The 18,419-nt window shown below is 33.0% G+C and overlaps 1 protein-coding gene across 1 annotated transcript in view; it reads right to left on the reverse strand.

The window, feature by feature from the left end:
• krimp (krimper) overlaps positions 1-18,419 on the reverse strand; it is a 228,711-nt gene that overhangs the window by 47,565 nt on the left and 162,727 nt on the right. The window lies entirely within an intron of this gene.

Raw genomic sequence — 18,419 nt, forward strand, 5'->3', positions numbered from 1 at the left:
AAAATTAAAGCCCTCTTGTCGCTAAAATGTTTAGTTAACCTAATTATTATTTTGGGGAAAAATATGACTAAATTTTCCAATAGTATATAGCTACCTAATTAAGCAAATAGTAGTAGATTGCAAGGATTTTGATCATTTACTACAAATAGCATCATAAATTAAATATATTCTGAAATGAACTAAATACGAGTAGTTAATCTATTCGTGGTAAAATTACAGTCTGTAAGATATAGGTTATTCGTTTTTGATTAATTTGGTAAAGATTTAATGCAAAGACTTAACAATCACGATGCTAAACTAGAGAAAAATATTTTTTTAATAATTTTTAAAATTGCCCTTTTTTCTTCTAGACTCTTTCAACGTCATATTTATAAGTATAATGAAAACGCATTCACAATTACTTCTCGTATAAATAACGTAAATTGATCTTAAATTAAGATATAAATGAGAATTAATTCCACGTTTCGAAGAATGATATCAAAAGCAGTGTTAATACCACAATGCACCTGCAAGATATTAAGACACAACATTTTAATCTGTGCCTGATAATTAAAAACAAGATTAAAATAACCGAAATCAATTAGTAACGAACATCCGAGAACAAAACACTATTAGGACGCTCACAAGCCGAAATGTCAAAAAGGTATTAAGAAAAAGGTAAAACTAAAGCGAATACCTGCCCGGGCACCTCCTGGCAAATTGAAAAGGATGCGCTTGCTCTCCAAGCTAATAATAAATTATCAAATAATAATAATTCATAAATAATAATCGTGAAGGAAACAAAATAAAAATATTATACACGTCGAAATAATAAAGGATTCGCCCCGAGCGCGGTGCACACTGGGTGATTTTGGAATAATTTCTGAGCGTCTGACAATGTATTTCGTTAAAAAAACAGCGATTTGATATGTATATTTTATGTTTATGTAGGAATTTTTTCACTTTAATAATATAAACTTGTGGCAGTTTTGTTTTTTTAACTACTTCTTAAGAATAATACGATGTTTCATTAGCGTGATAATAATTAATTTAATGATCGAAATTTTATTACGCTTTGATATCGTCCAAGTAAACAACGGTCATAGATTTAAATTAATATACGAATCACGCAACATCCGTTTCAAAAATAAATTTTATGAGATGATAGCGTTGAACAAAAATATGATAATGCAGTTGATGACTATTTTACTACTATTTTATCTTACCATGGTCAAGGATGAAGGTCGAAATCACTCAGTCTTTAGTTTGAGTCGTTATCTATTATAGTAATGAGATCATTGCTTACATAATAGAAAGCGTGACCTAAAAAGTTACAATGTTGTGGATTTCTTGAAAATCATGTGTTGCTTATTTTTATATTTGCTTTTTTTGATAAATATGGCTAGTAATTAGTATAATGAATGTATTTAGCGGACATAAAAAACGAGCTTTGCGTAGATTTAGCGTTCGTTTTTGTATAACTGTCTTTAGCTCTTTAAGTGACTTGAAAGTATTGTTCAACCATTCAATAATTAAGTAAATCTCTGAGACAACAATATTTCACATCTTGTCAACAAAATGTATTTATTCATCTTAATATCCAAAGTAAAAGCATAAATACGAACAAATGGCGAAAATAATGCTAAAAGCATTCTCTCCCAGCTAATCAAGTCATGTAACCTGTTCCAGTAGGAACGCATGATTTCTGGATGTTATAGACGATGAACATAAAATCGGCCCGTGTGCTCCACCGGCCGTCGGACATAAAATTGTTTTTTGGAGCAACAGCTATAATTATGCGATACGTTACGTTTTTGTTTGGCCCACATTTCCCGATCCTCTAATTTTTGTGTTTTTTGCCGCTCCTTTTGTAGTCGTTAATATGATTACACCGTTGGGATGATGGCTTCATACGTGTTTTAGGTTATAACTTAATTTGTTCGGGTTACTTATTTGTTTTTTTATTGTGGTCGACTTCCTGAGAGTCTGTCGTAAGTTTTTTTGCGGCCGGTCGTTAGGCTGAGGTGATTGAATGTGATAGTGGGGTCGATTGCTGGTTTGTGCCGTCTATGCACTCGTCACGTACTGAAAACCATTTAGAAATCAATCTTAGTGTTGTTTTTTGTGTCGATCTAGACTTTTTGTCGTTCAATGCTGAAGCCACCGGCTGTAACTGAATAACTTTATCTGTCAAATGTTTTCTGGGATAATCTATGTATAAAGTTATAATTAGTTATACGAGACAAGTAAATGTCTACAGTTTTATTGAAGGTGAATCAAGTGATCATTCTCGGCAATTTGTTTAGATACTTACATTCTATTGAGACTTATTTTCACTATTTTACTGTTTATTTTAGGGCATGGGCCTTAGTTAGCTATATTATATATAACAATCAAATTCATTTTTTGTTGCGGCGTTGAGTGTCCGCGACAATAATTTTAAACACGTTAATAATTGAAGTAGATATTTATATGTTTTATAAAAAATAATTATTTTTGTTTTTTGTCATTAAATTGTGAATTTAATTTATTGAAGCGCGCACATAATTAGGACTAAAATATTACTGTGACAGGACATATACTTGTAAGAAGAAAATCTGTTTAGAAGACGTGTATTTGGCACTGAATAAGTATTATATAGTATTTGAATTTGAATAGGTGGCAATAAAGAAGCGTGGGAGATGAAATTCCTTAAAAAAATATTACAACCTATCATCTTTTAAAAAAATCCTCAATTCTTCGCCATATTTTTCAGAAAAATCGGTAAATTAATTCCAATTTGGGCGGCGTGTTATCCGCGACGTCTTAATAGCCAGGGCCGGGTTGACAAGCAAATTGTGAGAGAAGACGTGCAAATTGTCTGTGTCGGCCCTGGCACGCGAGGTGTGAGGATCGGCGAGTGATACCGCGGTTTTGATTGACTTGTGAAATCACATGTGAACAGACAACTTTATTAAAACTAGCGGCTTCGTTCCATCCCGGCTTCGTTCGGATAAAACCGTAATAAATTGAATCACTTTATTCAATTAAAAAACTTGCATCAAAATCCGTTGCGTAGAATTTAAGCATACATTGGGACAGACAAAAAGAGGGAAGCGATTTACGCGGTGCATATTGTCTTCTAGGCTCGTGTTTAATTCCTAGAATAACCAAGTTGCTTTGTACATATTGCATTTCACAGGGTTTTTACTAACCGTTTACAAAATAAAAAAGTAGGTGTCATACAGTAATAATATAACTTCCTACTGGAATCCGTTTGAATAATACAACTCTCTACAAATTTCTCTTGATATTCTAAAAAACGAAATTAATTAGTGTTATCGTTGATAGACTTGCTAGATTACCCTTAAATATATAATTTCCACATTTTCATTCTGTTTAGTCTACGTAAGTTTATTTTTAAATTAACGCGCTACCTTTTAACTTTCTTATTTGAGAGCATACCGTAGGTGTGTACGATTACTTGTATAGCTCTCAGTATCTAAATCAATTTTATTGGGCGCAGCTTCACAGGACGCTTGTTAAGTAATTACATATCCTCCACTCCAGAATGACCGCCACGATCCTCAAAAAACCATACTCAATATGTCTAACATTTCCAGCGTTCGTACGACGTACGAATACATTGCTTGGTTTCAACGTTAGCTATGTATGTCTACAAAACAAAATAAGTAATGAATGCCGATTGGCAGCAATGTTGGCCAGTGATTTACAGGTCAATCTAAAGTGGTCGATTCGAGTATAGTCTGTATGATAATTTTTAAATCGGGCCGGGGAACCAAAAATTGATTTCGACTGATACGCTTTTGATTACACGGCGGGAGTTGTTAGATACAATTATTTGAAACAGAGTGGACGCCGAAATTGTTTAGAACAGTCGAATTATTGACTGACGGAGTGGAGTCAATAAAGCAATTTAGATTTTTTGTGCTGTGGTTTTTTTGTCGACCACTTTTTATTTAGGTCGTTGGTTTTGGTAATAATGTTGTGTTTACAAATGCGAGATTAGGTTAGAGGACACATGTTGTGAACTTTGTTCCTATGCTCAACGGCTAAGGAAGAAACCGAAGAAACGCTTAGAAAGAAGTGCAGAGAGAGAGAGAGAGAGAAAGTTGGTGTTTGGAACTTTTCTATTTATTTTTTTAGTTTTTGAGTAAAAGACCAAGTAAGATCTTTTCATATATCGCACAATGCAAACGTTCGTTTACACTTACTAGCTGCCCACTTGTATTGGATGTAATTAATATGTTATCTGTGTCACTGGTGTTCCACGGCAGAAATGTTGATACAAAAAGTAGTTTATATAAGTGTTAACTGGGACAATTGAGTAGCAGACGTCCTCACTCTGGATGTTTAATTTTTCATTTAAATTTATAACTTTACTAGCTGCGCCCCGGGCTTCGCTCCCGTAGGGGTTTTGGGATAAAAATTATCCTATGTGTTATTCTTGGTTATATTCTACCCGTGTACAAATTTCATAACAATCCGGTCTGTAGATTTTGCGTGAAAGAGTAACAAACATACATCTTCACAAATTTTCGGATTTATAATTTATTATTATTATTAGGATTAGTAGGATATTTAGCAGATTCTAGAGACGGGTTTACTAGACGAGTCTAATATTTTCCCAGTTTATTCCCATAAAGTAATGCGCCGCCATTCTGGAAATAAATTAGTTTTGCGGCGAAATTTTATTGCCGGGAAAAAGAAGAAAGATAAGAATTGGGAACTAGCTATAGAAAAGTGAGATAGGATTAGCAAAACCAGGAAAGATATAGCTATTGCTGAAACTTGTTTACAATTGCCCGATCACGCTGTGTCTCGGCCATTTCTCCAATGGTTCCCGCCACAAACCACCGGTAATAAATAGTAATAAATAACAATAAATATTAACCGCGCGGAATCAGATCGCGGCACTTTACGCCCACTTTGTAAGTGTCAGAGGAGTGTGGGAGAAATGTTCACAAACGGGTTAAGGTTAGCGCAGACTGGTATCTCGAAAATTCAAAGTCTATCGCTTCCTAAGATTCCATATTTTAGACAACGACCGATGCCCGAGCGACGACACCACGACTCAGACCATAGAGCGCCTCTTGCACGACTGTCAAATTTTTGCGAAGGCACGCCACGACTATGTGGTGGCGTGTCAACGAAACAAAATGGAGGAATTTAATATTGTACAAACCATACAACACGAAGAAACGACAATAACGTTCCTTAAATTTATAAACCACATCGTATGTAGTCTCAAGAAGATTAATGGAAGTTGATCTCTCCTCCACCGTCTCAATTTTCATAGAAAAATGAGATAGTCACATGCTGTATATAGTAGCAGAAGAGCAGCATGTGTCTACAATATTGTTATATATTACAGTTTCCATTAAATTATCAGACATATTTTGCGCTAATTAAAAAAAAAGTCACTGTCTCGAAGCTGTCTATGAACACTATGAATGAATGAAGCCGGTATGACAAAATTGGCGGCACCAGAAATCAAAAAATCTAATAATATATATTTGTAAAAACCGAAAGTTTGAAAATTACAAACTATTAAACCATTTTTAATGCATCATGCAACCCACTTAAACGTCACTCAATGTTTTTTTTTGGCAAATTAGTATCGATAAATAAATACTACATTTTAAGACAAGATATATACATTTATAGTAGTACAAACAAATTGTACAGTTTAAATTTAGACCAGTCAGTCTATAACTGAATCTTTAATAATAAACTCAAATATAATCGTGATTCATTATGTTTAACATAATTTTCATTATGGCGTCGTTTTTATGGCAAGTGAAAAGCGGTGGTGTGAAGTGACGTAAACACTTCATTATACAACACGGCTCTACTGACCCCGAGAGAGTGGGGTTACCAACTGTTTACGATTTTTTAGAGATAAAAAAATATTATTTTTTATTTTTTTATCAGTATTTAAGGACACTCGCCCACGTTTTACACTGATAACATATCAAATGAAGAGGGCGGTTCAGGTGGAGATTGATTAGTAGGATACAAAAAGATATAATTAATGCGTGTTTTGTGTATAATTTGCTTGATTTTTTTCTTGTCTTGCATAAATTTAATTTTTTTCTCTCCAAGATTTTTTTAATAACAAAAGGTTACCTGGAAGATCTCTAACAGCGCTAAGATCGTCTTTTTTGAGTTATACGTAATGTCCGTTAAAGGATTTTTTTGTTGTATTGTTGAAATAACTTAATTCTAGTTAAGTTTTCTGCTAACAATGAACTAACACTATATTAAGGTATATATGCGGGGCTTGCCATCCATTACACAGGGAAACCTACTACCTACAGGGAAGCCGGTGATAGGGTACCACTACTTTGTGTCTCAATGTGTATAAATAAATAAATTACAATTTCAAATTACAATAGGGGCGTGTGACGCTGCTAATTTAGATCACTGTGTTTAAAAATTTCCTAATAAACTTATTTTTGATCCTGTGTGTTTTTGAGCACAACATATGATTGTCACCCCAACATGAAGTGAGGCAATAAAAAAATAAAAGAAAAACGTGAAAAATTACAGGTCGTTACGTGTGAGCGAGATCTTGGTAGCGATATACAGGAATTTCAGGCGCTAATCATTTAAAATAGTTTTCTAGTAAAATATTGCAATGTTATATAGAACTAGAGTAATGGAAGCATTACTCTAGTTCTATAGAAGAAGAGAGAAGTTAAATAAAATTAAAAGCTAAATTAAATCTTGATATTGTTTGAAGTATAAATATTACAATTATTTTTTATTTTATCTTATGATTTGGGTCCATAATGATGCACAAAATAATTTTATTTCGTAACTGCAGCTTATAAGGATCTGTTTAAAGAACTTTTAATTGAACTGCTAATTTTAGGACTTTAAAAAAAGGAAGGATTTTAGGAAACGGTTTTTTGTATAGCAATTTCTACTATACAAAATTAGCAGGAACTAGGTTAAAATCCATCATGAAGCTATAGAGACATGTGCGCTGCTAGATGTTTGAGACTTCTTAAAAATTTACTTGTCACTGCTACCACCAAATATTTTCTAAAATACCCTGTAATTGGTAAGCTACCAATAATTTTCGAGGTTATTGAATCGTTGGTGCAAGCTAGCGTGCAGACGTCGACGCGACGCCCCGGCAGCACGCGAAGGAATGAAAACACCAGTTTATTTAATTAGACTCATTTGAATTTAAAAAATATTGAGTACTCTTTCACTCTTTCGTGCTACTGGCTGGTCGAACGTTCTGTAAATTAAAAATAAAATCGTATTTGAAAAGTGAGCCAATATTCTTTGATGAAAAGAACATTAAAATTTAAATATTTTTTATCGCTAGAGCCAATCGCGATATTCTACAGCTGGTAATAAACATTTTTTTTAATACACAGGTACTTAATTTTTCTTAATTTTCAAATAGGTACTATATCTTAAAAATTACTGGCCAGTAAAGTGTCCGCAATAAATTTAATGTCCATGAAATTAATTAGACCAACAACGAGACGTTTTTCCTGTATCGATCACGAGCAAGCATTAAACAAAAAGCTATTACATAATAGAGTCATCAACTGTGTCATTAAAACGTAACAATTCGTTTCCCCTAATGTGCACTCCGCGTGGTTTCTAAATCAGATAACGCCAGATCAGAGCGATGTGGGCAAGGGAATCTACAATTATAAAGGAATTAGCCCAAAAACTGCGCCTTCAATGGACTCAAATTGATATAATAAAATGTGGCGCGGTTAACGCTGCGACGAAATTAGGGCTGTTAATTTTTTTTATTACATAAATAGATACTAACTGAAACCCACTGAATATGCCCGGGGCTGTGCCGCCGTGGGAATATTGGGAACCAATGTGTTGCTACTTTTTCAGGTATCACTAAACTCAACAAAGATGTTTAGTTGACATTTAAAAAAAAATCTTATTATATTCTCCGACACGATCTCTTTCAACTTGACTGGCAACTGGGATTGGCGACGACTAAGTACAACTATTACGTGTTCAATAAAAATGAGGTTGGGTGCAGAATTCATCTTAATTAATAAAATTAGTAAATGTCAATTATTTCATCACTGCGCTTATTCATTAGTCACACCAATAGCGTGCGCTTCTCCGGTCTTTTACTTATTTCCATCCTTTACTAAGCCATATTAAATTATACCATTAGTACAATATTTTTAGCAAAGTGTGTATTATACACATCAAAAGTGTCAACATTTTCTTAATGACAACCCTATGCAAGTCGAACCTTAAGGTGTCACCCTATAATTAAGTGATTATGTTAGGAACGCGTGTCGACTCGGTACGATTTGTATCACTGTACACTGACTTACATGCTCTATTGCGCTGGACAGTGCACGGCAACGGCTGGGCTTCTGCTGCCATTAATATTAAAACAAGCGGTATTGGTCGAGTGGTTACGAAGGTTCCAATCCTACTCGCACCAATCAGAGGGGTTAGTGCGAGTTTGCATTTCACTTCTCACCATCGAATCGATTCGAAGTGAGACGCAGCGAACGAATCACAGTGCACTATTGTGGCGCAACGACAATCACACTGCAATGTGATTGGTTCGCTGATTTCAGAATCCTTCAGATTCATATATTTTTCATAGACTACTTACCACTAGTTTCCGATGAAGGAAAATGTCGTGAGGAAACCTGCACTCAAGTTGATGATTACTAGTATAGCCACCGAATACATAATACTTCCAGTATTATAGCTAATGCCAGCTCCACACTATCCCGAGACAGTTCGCCGAACGTTGAAAGATTCGGCATACATTGCTGGTATTTCATTGCGGTAAATGAATGCACTCATATAAACTACGCAATGTTGGTGCAATCGTTTCGGAGTTCGGCGAACTGGCATAATTATCACCCGTGCAGTGCATGCTATAACTATGTATACGTAACTGAAGGAATGTGTATGAAGGAATGTGTATGAAGGAAGACGGTATAGTCGACGACTCTATTCATACTGAAACAGTTGCTTTTTCATTCTACGTAATGTCTACGAACCTTCTGCTGCAATAAGAAATACGACTAGGCAAATAGAGAAATATCATTTAAAAAAAAATCGTTAGATTTTATTTTTTAAAAACAAAAAACTTATCAAATGTACCAAAATTTGTTTTTGTATTTACCAAATAAATGAAACTATGTGAATATTCTATCCAGCATATTTGTGTATAAATCATTATTCGTTACTAAATATTGGCTGACTTGTGCAATTGCCAGGTAATTTAAGATAATGTGAGGTTCGAAATCTTTTAAATGAAAATACTGGCTATAAACAGAATGGAATTATTTTGTTTTCTTTTTTAACTCATTGATAACGGTTCTTAGTTTAAATATAACAATAAATAAATCAAACAAAACCTGCAGCGCTGCTGCTGCAATGCAATTCACTTGTTTTAAGTATAAAGGCTGATATTACATAACCACCAAAAGATAATATAGACGCCTCGTCATTTCTATTCAGCAAGAGAAATACTATATAATTTCTGTGAATGATTTTTGAATAACTGCCCTTGTGCAAAAATTACTATTGGCGATCCCGCGTGGCAATGCAGTCTGTTTTCAAAGCTTCTATTTAATATTGTATCTTATTGTATGACGTTTACGTTTACTTTTCTTTATCGTAAAAAAATGGGGACGCACTGGCTGGTAATGTGGTGGTATGCAACCATCTTCATATTTTTCCCAATTATCCGTCTAATAAGGTAATAAAGTCACAAGTCTAGGCAAGTAGGCAGTCCTTTGTAGCCGATTCGTTTATTTTATGCTTCATTGTATACCGCTGTGGCCAGTATTATTAATAGATATTTAGAACCATTTTATACGAATGTCTTTCGAAGATACTGACTTCTAAAAATGTTTCAATAAGCATTCATTAAACGTTAATTAAAATGTATAATAATCAAAAAGCATCGTGCATAATAATTACTAACATAATTGCTAATGTGATTATCTTAGACTATAACATTGGACTCATAATTGAAATGCATTCTTGAAATATGCAGTTTTTTTTTTCTCTTAAAACACATACAATTACAATCTTTTTCTCATATTCAAGCCTACCCTTCGGGGGGTTCTTCTTCTTATTTGCGTGTCGATTGCAAATCAACGCTCTATTGGGTGCTAAATATATTCTGGCCAGAATCGAGCCACTTCGATGGCTTCATCGGAAGCTGCCATCAAGTAAGCCCGAATACAGACTCGGGCTGACTCGGGACAGGAGATGAGCCATCGATTGTGACGACATCCGGGGCTGTAACGCCACGAAGCCCGGAGCCACAGCGGAATGAAATAAATTGAAGAATCTGCTGTATCGCAAAGTCGTAATCGCCCAGTATTTCGGGGCGATTTTGCATTGATTTTAATAGCATCGAGTTCCATGACATGTACGGTTGTTTGTACACGAGCGTTAGAATTTCATACAAAAAAAGCGCAAAATGAATTATTTTTATTTATTTTTTTTATTTTAAGAAATAATTAGTACTAAAGGATCCTGCAATCCATCCATTTCATATTTCTTTCGTGATGGCGAACTTTATTCTTGGACATACATGTCTTCCAATGTGTCGTAAATTATATTAACTGAAATTTGATTCAATATAATGTATTGTCAAAAAGTGTTGTTAAATATAAAGTAATATTTTAGTTGCATGTTAAATCATGGTTCAAGTTATGGTAGAAAATTTTCTTATATCATGCAATGAAATTATAATCAAAAATGTAAATAAAACTTTAAAAATATTATATATATATATTAATATGTACTTACTATTAGAGAAAAATGTAGTGACAATTTATCTATATAAGTATCTATCCATAGAAGTATTCATATCCTATCAGAGGATATGCGAAAAACGGGCATGCGCTCAGCGGCAATTTGCATGATAAGCAGTCCGCCTCATATTTAGCGTAATTATTTTGATAAACCTTTAATAAATCGTGAGGTATTCCTTTGTAACTCGGTTTGATATCTATATATTCGTAATCGAAATCGATGTCGTAATCGATGTGTTCGTTGAATACCACTTCGACAAACATGGCAACTATGAATAGACACTTGAGCGACATCGATAAATATTTCCTTTTAAATCGCTAAAAATTTGTCATGTGACTGCGTCTAACGAATCCACTGTAATTATGAAAGTTACGTCAGTAGTCACTGCTTTAATGGACGAATTAAAAAATATATTCAAATCGAGTTTACATTGATTACGAGCATAATTGAATATGGATTTCTCTTTCAAATTACTATGGTGTTCGTAAGTATGTCAATCGAATGTCAAGCTCTCCGGCATGGACCTCTATTCCTCGGTAATAGATGCGAATTTGCAATGATTTTGGGGAGCTTATACTGTTAAATATACACCTTAATTGAAACTTGGAAGTACATCACATAATCGTCATTTTTTTTTCACTAATTTTATGCTCAATTAGGTATTTACATCGAAACTTGTAAAATAAAGTAAAGCAATCAAATTTAAACATGTCATTATAAGCCTCGGTTGCACCAGACAATTTTGACGCTTGGTTTGGATGAACTTTAACTAACGCATATGAATGTAAAGTACGGCTAAATTTTATCTAATCGGCGTCGCGGTTAAGGTCAAAGTTGACTGGTGCAACTGTTCAGCAGTTTTATCTTCACGGCTTCTAAAATATATAATGAATTGCCACAAGACCAAGAAAAATGGAAATAAAAAATAATCTATACTATAGCAAAATTATTTTTAAAATGTCAAATCACGATTGTTTAAATAAATGTTGGCATATACAACTATTATTAAATAATTTATATCTGCCTCTGAAGACTTACAAATATTATTTTAATTATAATTAAATTTTACGCAAATTAATAAAAATAGAATTCAAATTAAATTAATTGATCTATAGATACCTAATTAGAAAGTCTTTAGAGACAAACAGATAATTATACTTATCTGAGTACGTACTTATAAATAAATAAATTAACATTATTATTCTAAGGGTGAGTTGCACCGTCAAATTTGACGTTATATTTAACTGGCGCGCCGCCGCTGACTTTTATACAAAATGGCATACTTTGCGTCTGTATGTGCACGTTGAAGTTGACGGTGCAACCCACCCTTAAAGGCTTAAGTTATCAATAAATTTCTTTCGGCACTTTTTCTTAGGGTCTTCTTTCTATTTCAGAATGAAAGCTTTGACTTTCAACTTTAAAGAATCTGTTCTAAGCACTGTCTGAGCCCAAATTAACTGACTCAGTTAATGACTATTTTATCTGACATAATAAAATAAATGAATTATTATGCAGATAAACATTTATCTGAAGTTCACTCACATGTTGATTATTATAGAAATAATATATATTTACGGAAAAATATCGCGATTTAAAAAACCCAGTGAGATATTATAAACCCAATTTGTCACAAATTACTGTTGTTAAGTATTTTAAGACTAGGCCAAGTCACACTAGTGCCACCGTGGGTTTTCATCAACTAATTCCAACATTCTATAACTGGAATAAAACTGGAAATATACCACAGAATATTTTGCAGCTGTACTTGATTTTATTAGAAAATATATCATTTTCATATTGGACAAGGTTGCCAAGTTTGATGATCACTTATATCGTTGTCGTAAATTGTGTTTACATTTCATATAAATACTATTGAATAAAATCATTAATTTACCTTGAAAATGTGCCCAAAAGCATTTTTTAGTTTTCGCTACAATTTTGTTTTATTGATAAAAATGTGACGGTAATTATAACTATGCGGGATGGCGCAGTCTCACTAATGATGGAGACAACCGTAACACTGCTATAATATTGAGTAATTAAGCCAATATCAATAAAATAAAACAATAAGAACAGTTTTCATATGTAATAAAATATTTACAGTGACATTGGGAAACAAAAAGTCAACTTTGACGTTAACTTTAACCTGCGTAAATAAACGCAAAGTACGCCATTTTGTTTAAACAGCGGTGCGCGCAGTTCAAACTCGACGTCAAAGTTGACTGGGTAACTCATCCTATACTGTAGTGTATTAAAATTATAGAAGTTTTATATTAAAGTAGCGACTCGATAGCTAATATCATTAAAAACCGTTTATTTGACGAATAAGTATTAAATTACTTTCAAACAAAAATAAATGTTTATTGTGTGAGCTATATTTATTAATTTCATAAACATCTAATTATGTATAACTAAAACGTAAAATTACATTAAATGAATATAGTTGTGGGAATGTTTATATAATCTAACTTTACGTTGTTTACGATTTCAGATTTCTAATCCTGCTATTTTATATACTCTCAATTATCATACTTATAACCTTTTATTGGTACAGTCAACAGCACATCAAGTTACCCTGGATGACCTATATGGCGCGGTAATAGCGACGAGTTTGCAATGTATTTGGGTAGGTTGATGTGCTGTTGACTGTACCTATTTTTTTAGGTTTGTTGCACGGAATTTTGTAGGTACGTCTTCATTTCACATTCTACTCATATCGCTCAGTGTCACTAGTATGAATCAGTTGATTTTTATAGTCTCCTCTGTTCACCCATTCACCCAGGTAATCACTGACTTTGATGTCGCAATGATTACCTGGGTCCCCCACCCAGGTATATAAAATAAAATTTAAGTTACGTTATATAAAATAAAATTTAAAATAATATATTATCGACTTAATCTTTTTCTTATTTGTTTCATAAAAATAATAATCTTTTTTCAGGTTTGTTGCAACGAAGTTTAGTTTCCATCCAAGTGAAGTTTGATCATATGTTTTTTTAATCATAACCAGCCAGCAATCAGTCGTTATATAATTGAGTGGAACCTAGGTAGAAAATAAAGTCATTAGCTACATAAAAATGTTAATAATAATTTTACATATCTGAATAAAAATCAGTTATATACTTGTTATTACTTTTGATAAATATGTGACGGGGCTATGTATTATTAAAATGATTATTTACAACATAAAATGTCTCCACAAAGACCATTGCCTGTAAATATCACAGGCGCATAATAAAATTTGAAGAAGAAAAAATGAAAAACTTTTAGGAAATTCGTAAAAAATCGATTTGTACAGTTACTTACATTATGTATCTAATCGATACATTTAAGATCCATATAAATAATCCAACCCGATCATCATGGCACGTGGGCATGCACTGGCCGGCAACTGGCAGGATGAACAGTCAGTTTTATATTTTTCAAAATTATTCTTATAAATTGGCAACAATTCATGGGGGATTCCTTTGAAAGATGCTCTGTCCTCGATGGAGTCTGCACTGCACCTGTGTACTGGTTTGCTATGGACCAATTTGACAATCATAACAGCTACGAATAGGTATTTTAAGGACATTATTACCGGCAAAGTTAAAAAAAAAATTCATGTACCTCGGATAGAGACACAGTAGTTTTGACGGCTCTATAAAGTTACGTTAGTGTTCAATACTAGAATGTACAAATTAAAAAATAAATAAACCAATTATAAACGACATTTTTTTATTATAAAAGCATAAATTGAAAATCAGTTTCTCTTTGAACATTAATGGGTTTGGTATACCCTATATGTCATGCATTTTTTCTTGACAGATCGTTTTAGATGCATGTAATATACTTATACTTATTGTCTTATAAAATTAAAATTAATCAAGATTAAATACTTATGTACCTACATAATTATCACTTAAACAAACAAAACTTATAATTGTTAGAAAAACATCGTAAAAATTTTTATGAGACTTATGATCTTCAATTGACTGTTTAGTTCTCCTGTGTCTTATGATAAATGACAGTCATTAATTTTTATCAGATGCCTTTATGTTATTTAAAGAAACATTTATGCGTCTTGTTTACTTCAGCAATGAAATTAAGTTCAGATTTTGTCATTTTAGTTCTCGAATTTCTCTATAAAATAAAACATTTATTAGGTTTTGTACTTATCAACTTCTGCTTATTTTCGATTATCAACAAAAAGATATTTAAAAAGACATACTACAACTATTTTACATAATAATTTAATTTATAGCTTAAACAAAAGTTGGCATAAAAAATAAATAGCTTGTGTCAACCTTCAAAAGTGACTTAAGGATTCCACTTAGCCCATGCTATTCATACTAATATGATAAAGGTAAAAGATTTATATTTTTGTTTTGTTATTCGTAATGAACTAACTCAAAAACTACTAAACCGATTTTGATGAAATTTGGCACAGAGATGGTTTTTTATAGTTTTACCAAAGCGAGGCCGGGACGGGCCGTTAGTCACTATCACTACATAGTAAAAACAACGCTTGCCGCTGTTTGTCTGTTATACTATGCAACGAATTTTGAAGTAGTTTTTTTAATATATAGAGTAATAAGGATAAGGTCCAAAATTGATTACAGTTTTACTCGAGCGAAGCCGGGGCGGGCCGCTAGTATAAAATAAAACAAGAAAAAAATATGACAGTGAAGTCCAGTTTTTGGTTTCATGCTTCATAATGATACTATTTGTTGACTTCTAATCAAAGATGAGTTTACGTCCACAGCAAAAGAAGCAAAAGAAAATAGTAAATAATCATCCAAAAACTTGGAAAAAATATATTAAACATGGTACTTGGTACATGGTACTGGTGACGACAATTTTTACCTGCGTAATACCGAAAAGTTGGTTGCACCAGTCAACTTTGACGTTGACCTGCGCGCAGAAAAACACAATATACATACCTACGCCATTTTGTCTAAACGTCGGCGGGGCGGCGCCACGCGCAGGTTAAAGTCAACGTCAAAATAGACTGGCGCAACTCACCCTAAGTCGCTAATACGCATCGGCTTCCTCGTAATCTTCATAATAATACTCATATCCAATTAAAGGGTGTGGGATCATAAAAGGACAAGCACTGGATGGCAATACGCAGGTCGAGCAATCTTTTAAATATTTTTCATAATTGTTCTTGTAGGTGTGTAACAATTTATGCGGTATTCCTTTGTAAGTCGGTCGGCTGCCGATGTCTGCATGGCAATTGTAAACTGGTTTGCTGGACACCACTTCCATAAGCATGATAGCTGTGAATAAACACGTCAGAGACATTGAATGAAGATCGTATTATAAAAACAAATGATACATTTTCCTCCAGCTCCCCTGGTGATTTACAGATCCACTGAATTTACCTCACTACTCACTTAAAAGGACAAATAAAAAAATAAACCATTTAATTAATAATAAATCTCGTTAAGATTACATTAATTAAAACATGATTGAAATTTTGTTTCTCATACTTCATCTTAGTTAGGAAACCGCAATTGAATTAATTTGATGCATATTTCCTTTCTTATGTGCTTTTAATAAATAACCGATTTCCATTGATTATAAGGCCGTGATAAATCCACAGTAATCAAAAATTAATCAAATACCGATAAAGTTTGACTTGCTATCAATGTGTATTTAGTTGAATACGGGTGATCATTAACTTGTTGAGTGCGTATGCGCAGATCTGTGCAAGAATGTGTTGTTTAACTATTGTTTGTTGTATTGTTCTTTGGTGTTCCCTCGAGGGGTTAATCAGTACAGGTCGATGTGATTTCAATCATTGACTTTCGAAATTGTAATTCGATGAAATATAATGTTTTTTAAAAAACAAAGGAAACAATCACATTATTTTGCGTAATTAAAAATCAATCATGAATTTCAGGTAAAGTTATGCTTCAAAGTATACATTGTTAGTAAACTAAAAGAAATAGGCTGCAACTGCTACATTTTATTTACGCATCAAAAAAGCTAATTTTGCGTTGCGTTTACACGCCCGAAGCGTCTGCGCATACGCACTAGATCATGCGCAAGAGTTCGTTCCGTTCCTAATGCCGGCTATACATTATCGCGGTGCAGTTTGCCGAACTTTGCCGATTCAGTATACATTGCTCGTTTTTCAATGCGGTAAATAATAGCTTTCATACAAACTATGCAATGTTCATGCATTCGAGTCGGCACCTGTCTCAATTCGGCGATAGTTGGGAGCCGGCACAAAGTAATTTAATTGAATTAATTTGTTTCTTAGATCATCATTATTTATACCCAACAGATTTATGTAATGACTAGCAGCCCGTCCCGGCTTCGTTCGAGTAAAACCACGGGTAAAACCATAATAAATATTTCTTAGAAATCATTATTCAAATAGATAATCATATTTAATTCAAAATAATTGAAGCTCTGGATTCGAACCATCAACAGTAACAACGTGAATTCAATGGTGTTCACCGCTGAGCTGTCTACTCATATCCTTAGTTGACGAAATTTTTAATGAGGTTATTCGTTATTTCTTTTCACCCTGATTTAACTACCCCAAATGTCAAATCTTAAAAAATCCTGAAACACGGGTTTCATTATTTTTGTTGCATAGCATTTATGCCAATTTTCAGGTAAATTAGTAATGATTTTCGTTATTTTTCATACAAACTTTACCCCCAATTTTTACCCCTTTGGGAGGCGAATTTTGAAAATTCCTTTCTTATCTGAATACTACGTAATAACCTAAAGCTACTTCCCAAATTTCGCGTTTATAGCTTCAATGGTTTAGGCTGGGCGTTGATTAGTAAAAAAAACGCTTGTTCTTTTATATACATATATAGATTTTGTGGTGACTTTTTGCATTCTTTATGTTTAGCACTAATAATTAGATTAATTGTTACCATTTTCATACTTTCGCTGGATTGAGGAGTTTCTGAGTGAGACTGTGAATCACAAAATCATATACCAAAGAGATTTTCTAGTAAGTTTGCCATTTCCAGATGGTTTTGTCCCCACATTTCATTATATATTCAGACAAAATATTTATCTTTTTTATTTTCTATAGTTATTGTCACAGTGCCATCTCATGTTGGAGACAATTCAAACTGCGCGAGCTTTTTTAAAAGCGTCAAAGGCGGCCTTTAATTGCTCGTAAATATTGCGCAATCCGAATTAATAACAAAGATATAATGGAACATATAATGCCAACATTTATAATTACCTAGACAGTGTACAATACATAGGAAATATATACGATTTAGGATCAATAGTTTATTTAAATTATTTTTATATTTATATTGTAGTTTTAATTTTAGGTTAATTTAATTGTTTTTTATCTATACATTTTTAGTTTAAGTTTAGTTATAAACGATTTATATAGACACCAATATATATATATATATATATATATATAAAAATATATTATACTTAGAAAATACATACTTTAAAATATTAAGAACGAAAAATTATAAATTTGTGCTGTGTTGTACTCAGTTGATGTTTTCTAAGTCTGATACAATGAGAAACTTTTACCTGCAATGCATAGAATTATGGTTTATTTCTGTGTCAAACCTAAAGAAAAACGGACAAGACGACGCAGGCAACAAGAAATGCAGGCAATCGTCTCTGTATTTATCCCAATTGTCTTTATATATATCAAA

The sequence above is a fragment of the Plodia interpunctella genome, chromosome 11, assembly GCF_027563975.2.
Source record: "Plodia interpunctella isolate USDA-ARS_2022_Savannah chromosome 11, ilPloInte3.2, whole genome shotgun sequence".
NCBI classification, from domain to species: domain Eukaryota; kingdom Metazoa; phylum Arthropoda; class Insecta; order Lepidoptera; family Pyralidae; genus Plodia; species Plodia interpunctella.